We start from the raw sequence: 6,557 nt of genomic DNA on the forward strand, positions 1-6,557 counted from the left end.
CGCAGTTCGCTGCCGTGGTTGTTGCGCAAATGAAGAAGTTACAGAAAGATTGTCAGTTTCTTCTGAGAACTGGGTAATTTTAAATCCCGTAAAATATTGTTCCTGGAAGCACGGGACCAATATTTAGGGTGGTGATGCGTGCTAGTTGGTTCATGCTTAGTAGATTCGACACAGGGAATAACAAATGCAGACAAATTAGAAGGTGAGCACAGGACAAGCATTTATACTCGAGTCAAGTTTTGATTGAAAATTAACACCGAAGTGAACAACAGCATTCACAGCCAGCATGGCCAATTCATCACGTGTCCGGATATTATATCTGTTCGCTATGTAGAGGGACCGATGTTTGGCCTAGACGCTGCCCAGACTCTTTCTTGATTTTCTGGGCCTCTAAACTTTCGCTAGCTGTCTGAGCTCTCTCCCCCCCCCCCCCCCCCCCCCTTCCAGCAATCGTGACGTGATGGAAGACGGGCTGGCATCCACGATTTGCCCAATGAAGCGCGAAGTGCCCCCATCTGTCGAGCGTAGAGACCAAGCATGCATTGCTCACCCAATATTTCATTTACACATCGGCCCGTTCGGCCGACGAATACCTCGCCGCACGTCAGCTGAATCCTTCCTATACACGACGCCCGTCGTACTACTATCGCGGACAATATGAGCTGAAACAGCAGCTCCGGCTTGTGCACGATACCACCTGCGCCGCCTGTCGCATCGCTCCCTAAACACCGCGCATCCTGAGGCCGAGATAAATTTTCACTTGCGCTCACTGCGCCGCTGCCCTCTTCCGGCCGTCTGCTAGCGGCACGGCACACCATCTGGATGCGTGTGCCGTGGAGCCCAATGTTCACATTTTCAGCGAACATGCATTTCACGGCATTTCAAGAAAGCGCCGAAGTGGAAAATGCGTTGTCACGCTCGTATCTCCTCGAGGTGTGCTGCCTGACGAAGCTGCCTTGGTTTCTAAAAAAAGCCGATCTGAATATCATCGAAAACATTTGGAGGCGCATCAAGGTAGCCATGTCACCACGTCCCCTCCACCGCGCCAAGTGCCCACAAAGTGTGGAAAGCAATGAGGTAAATGGGAGTGACTTCGGGCTGAGCCAGACTTCGTTGCCGCGCTCTATGATTTCTAACCAGACAGGATGGGAGCCGAGGCCGCGGGTAAGGGAAGAATGACGCGGTATTAAATTATTTTGTAAGTTTTACTGCGTCTCAGGACCCCCTGAAGCGGACTTCTGCCGATAGGAACAAAGCTTGATGCTACGGTTGCGACACATGTACTAGTACTGTTTGACGCCGTTAACCACGCATACGTTTGTGTGGTGCCACCTTGATCCCGATTTTCTTGTATAGTGCAGATGAACTTCCACGCCGACTGGTAATCTTTTGTGTATGACATTGTCCTCTGCAAATATTCTTTCGATGAAGTTTCAATCTCCTTCTCCTGGCAAATATGTGACTGTTCGTCCCACTTTATTATACTAGAAATTTGTAAAAAAGAAAAAGAACTGGTGTCTTGTCAGCAACTTGCTTTGTTTGAAACAAACATATGGGCCGAGTTATACAGAAATGATATTTTTCATCCATTTTTTATTCTTTGCATACCAGTCAAAGTTACAAAACCTTCTCAGTAACATGTATCCGCTTACCGTTATTTAAACATCTGTGATCAATGAAAAAAAAAAAAAAAGTAAATACATTGGAGCTGGACTAAATCCGGCATGCAGATTTTGACCTATAATTTACGATGTCATACTTTGTACGTGCACTTATAATGAGACAAAAACAACCTGCAACGTCTTTTGGTGTGACTTTCAAAAACAATAATCGCAGCTGAAATTTAAGACACTTCAATATTTTTTCTTCCCCAGTCAGCGTTTTTCTACGGGATTCTGCGCGATAAAGTAAATCAATTACAAAAAACAGGCGACAAGTGTAATGTTTTGTTCCCCCCGCCGCCCTACCACACACATGCCCGCTGTCGCACCCGCCGTCTCGCTTGCAGACGGCCGGAAGAGCGCAGTGGCGCAGCGAGCGCAAGTGAGAATTTATCTCGTACTCAGGGTGCGCCATGTGTGCGGAGCAAGGCGACAGGCGGCGCAGGTAGTACTGTCCGCCGGCCGCAGCGCTCTTTCAGCTCATGTTGTCCGCGATAGTACATTCCACATGTTTGTCCCTATATTTGACTGCGCAAATGCGCTTGGATACAATTTTGTTGGCAAACCTTGGGCACAATTGCGCGAGTTTGCTAGCTGCAGAAAACACCATAAGCGTGTCGTATATCTGGGCCACTTTTAGATTGTGTGAGATTTGATGAAGGTAGGGAATGAATATCGCTCTGTTATTAGGCCTATCTTTTTTTGCACTGTAGCCATCCCCTCACTTTCTTAAGTAGCGACTCTGGAACAGGTACAAACGACGATGTGGGGAATCCAGCCGCAACCAGTTGCTCCAGCTGCCGGCGGAAACTGGCATACATTACATGGTCGCATGATTTCTCCGAAACCGCATGTAGGCAAGATGAAGCAATACCCTATTTTTACGAGTTTAGAATACGAAGAGTCGAAAGGAAGGAGAACCTTCTTCTAACTGGGGTTTTACGACCAGCAGACATGACTGCTTGGGCGCCATTTATCCCCGTGCGAGTGAAGCGCTCTGTGCGCCGAATATAATGTGGTCGCCGCGTCGGGCAGAGAGTCATCACCTAAATGTATCTTACACCGTGCGTCCGGGTTACCATTTTTCGGTTGCTTCAAAGAGTAAAGAGTCGTAAAAACTCAATTATACCATATATTTGGGTAATTCTGAAAACACACTGCTGAAAAACCCCGACATAATTTGAAAGGCTACCACACCAAGCTTGTCAATGCACTGAGCTGTAGACTTTCAAAATAAACCGGGGATTTCTACAAGTGGCTCTTTAGATATTCTCAGTTAGTCATCTTTGGCAACTTTTATTCACTATGATGGCAAGCATTACTTGAAAAAACAGGGCATATGTATCACGTCAGTCCTCAGCAATATATTTTAGCACAAATTGATAGCACTCTTAGCAGCCGGTTTCAAGGGTCCAAATTACAGGAAGTTTTAGATACGTGGATGATTCCATAGATTTTACTGCTTAAAATACCAACGCGTTTGAAGCAGAGACTGCGAAAACCATGACCACTTTAAGTAATGTGTCTGCATGCTCGACGCCACGCATGAAATGCGCGTAGACAACTCTATGCGCTTTCTTTAAGTCAGGTTTTTATTTCTCGAAGATGACATCCGCCCGCGCATAAGCCGCTGCTTCCTTCTCATTCAGCAAACTCCAAGCTGATCAAAATAAGTATTGTAAGCCTCTGTCTGAACAATGCATTCAAACATTCCACTGAGCATTTCACCTCTGCTGGATTTGAGCAGCACACAATGCGGTTGGCCGCAGCTGGGTACTCCAATCAGATTCTTGTTGCGGTTGCTGCAGTCCTTCTAGAAAATCACTGTCTCAAAAGAAAACAGTGGAAGCCAACAGGCGATAGAGAAAGAAAAAGTTGTTGTTATATGGTATATTCACCACCGTGTCGCACAATTCGAAGAAAATCCCTTTACAGTCAAGTGTAAAGGCAGTGTTTTCCGCGCCCAATACGCTAATCAAATTGTGCAAACGAACAAAGCTTGACGTGCCTGCGAAACACGGATGCGAAAAGAAACACTGAACAATAATTCTTGACTGCCACGCATTTCAAGGTATATCGCAATCCGCTGTCTTCTTTCGTGCAGTACGTCGGGCAGACGGGGCGATGCCTAAATAATAGGCTTCGCAGGCCCTCTAACAATGTGCAGAAACACAAGGATGGGTTTCTTGAGATGCACTGCAGGGCATGCGGCTATGCAACACTATTTGATGGATGCGTTACACGTGAAATTGTAGAAGCTGATCCCAATGCGGAGGGCAAGTTCGTCTGCTTCTTGCGCAGGGGGTAGCGGTGACGTCAGAACGCCGAGCCCTGATTGGCTGATCGCGACCCCCTACCTGAGCGTCGTCTTCTCCTTTGCAACGTCGTCTGCGTCTGTCTTACATTTCCTGCGACTTTTGAAAGTGCAGAGGCCAGATTTACGAAACGATTTTACGCCAAAAATGTGCGTAAGACAAAACTTAAGAACAAATTCGTATTCACGAAACGAAATTTTCGTAAGTTCTGCGCAGGTTACGAGGAAAATCCTACGACAGCTCCGAAGCTGTCTTACGCACTTCTTACGATCAAATCAGCATGGCCGACAGCGTCGCAGTCGCGACGACCCACGGACGTTTATTTTCCTACGTGCGCTTATCACGCGTCCCGACTTCAAGCAGCAAGAAAAAAGTAAAAAGCACTTGAAACAGACCACGACGAACAAGAACGCTAGATCCACAAACACCCGGGAAGAGCTCCAACGGCCACGATTCCACCGAGCGCGACCAAGCGAGTTCGGCATTGAGGCCTAGCAGGCACTCCGCGACTCGGCGACCGTCTGCCCACGACCGGCTGGCGTGCTGAATAGAATATGCCCGCGCGACCCTTGTGAACCCTTCCCGTATTATACTTTGATCGCTGACCTCAATTTTATATTTAGAGGTCAATTTCTTCCTCTTCTTCTCTCTTTGTTTCCCGAGGCAGCGGTGACTCTCGCCAGTGAAAAAGCGGTGAATCTCCGACAGACGCAGGAAAGGTAAAGTAGCCATCGCTTTGATTAGCAGGCGTAAAGCAGACGATGTTAACTGCGCCAGCCCGCCGACGCCGTTAAAGAATGAGGGGTCTCGCCGCACACAAAAGGAGGAAAAAAGTATTTGGGAGGGAACTTGCGGACACTAACACGCTCACCTCTCGGTTCTTAGCAAACAAACCTCGGCGCCTCGGGACACCTCGCCAGTGAGTCCTTTGACTTCCCTCCTTGATGCGCGTCTGCTAGTTGTTAGACAAAAACAACGTACCGCTCGAGTTATTTCGTCTGCCCACTCTGAAAGGCGAAGTCGAGCTCGCTCGTAAAGACTTGCACTTCCGAAAGTCGCAGGAAAGGTAAGACAGACGCAGACGATGTTGCGAGCAAACGACGTTGCAAAAGAGCAGACGACGCTCAGATAGGGGGTCGCGATCAGCCAATCAGGGCTCGGCGTTCTGACGTCACCACTACTCCCTTTCTCATGCGCAGAAGACGAAAATGAGCCCACTTGCGAGGCGTATAATTACTTAGGCGAAACGTGTATCGCTAAGCCTTCGATAGCTCCACCTGAAAAAGAACCTGCTTACCTGGGAGCAAGAAAATGCTGTACCCTGAACTGCACTCTGTGATGGTTGTTTGTTTTGTTTTGTGACAAAGTTTGGCTACAAATACCACAACGCGTTTCGATAAAAATCAGTTGGAAGTTGTGCCTCGTTTGCGTCCTCTCCCCCTTCGTCCTCGTTTTTGCTGCACACTCCGTGGACTCCCTCAGAGAGAGCTAGTGAACCTGCGAAGCCATTCAGTCGTCTGTTAGCAAGACAACATTTTTTGTGAAACTTTATTGCGGGATTTTGTCATCGCTTTATGGCACAGAGACTATAGAAAACGTTTGCGTGATTAGATATTGAGAAGATCAATGCTCACAAAAACTGTCTACTTTTTTATCGGACAATTCCTAAGATCACGTCGAGCCGCTCTGTTTCTGTTCGTAAGAACGGCCCTAGCAACGCTTTGTTTGGAGCGCAGCGCCATGTAGTTACACCATCACTTATGGGGTCGATTGGGCCGATTTAGACCGAATTAGATTTCCTGTATCGGCTCCCCACGGGAGCTAAAGTTACGCGTTTGCTTTGCACGTGTCGCCGCGCCGCTATTCGCCGAGATCCAAGAGCCGGATTATATGCCGTGCGGGAAAGTGGACGTTGCACACACCACGGCGTATGTTCCCCTGTTCTTGAGCGTGCGCGTGCCTCGAACGCGTGGCGCTTCTATTCGCCGAATTCAGTCACGCGAGGAGCAGGATCAACAGGCCGTGCAGGAAACACGGCGCTACGGGAATGAACGCGCAACTCTGACTCCCGTAGGGGTCCTATAGATCTATTCATTTTAGTAGTCGCTTCACCGGCGGATAGAGGGCACTGACGCACTCGGCGCCATTAGGCTGCTTCAATTTGGTTGGTTTTGGTTTCAACGCGAACACTGCTATGTAGCTGTTTTAATTTGCTTTTGCTTAATTGTGTGCTGCGATGTTTTGCTTGCTGTACACAACCAATGAAACAGTGGTATTAAGCCACTTCGAGGACTACGAGGTGTAACCCTGAATTTGGGCTTTTCTTACCAGCTCCTTTAATGCATCTGATTATGGGCAGTCGGAAAAAGCCTGACTAATGTACAGGGCAGATTACTATCGTCTACGTCCTTACCCGAAGACACCAGTCTCCAGAGAAACAAACTAATGAAGAGACTAACACTTGAATGTAAAGAAGCATATCGACAGCTTGATTAGCAGTGTACTAAATCGACTAGAACAAATGAGCTGGCGAGTTAACTACTCATTGCTTGGTTTTCGTGGGCACCCAAACTTTAGTGAA

Source organism: Ixodes scapularis, unplaced genomic scaffold (assembly GCF_016920785.2).
Source record: "Ixodes scapularis isolate PalLabHiFi unplaced genomic scaffold, ASM1692078v2 ptg000890l_1___fragment_3__unscaffolded, whole genome shotgun sequence".
In the NCBI taxonomy this organism is placed as follows: domain Eukaryota; kingdom Metazoa; phylum Arthropoda; class Arachnida; order Ixodida; family Ixodidae; genus Ixodes; species Ixodes scapularis.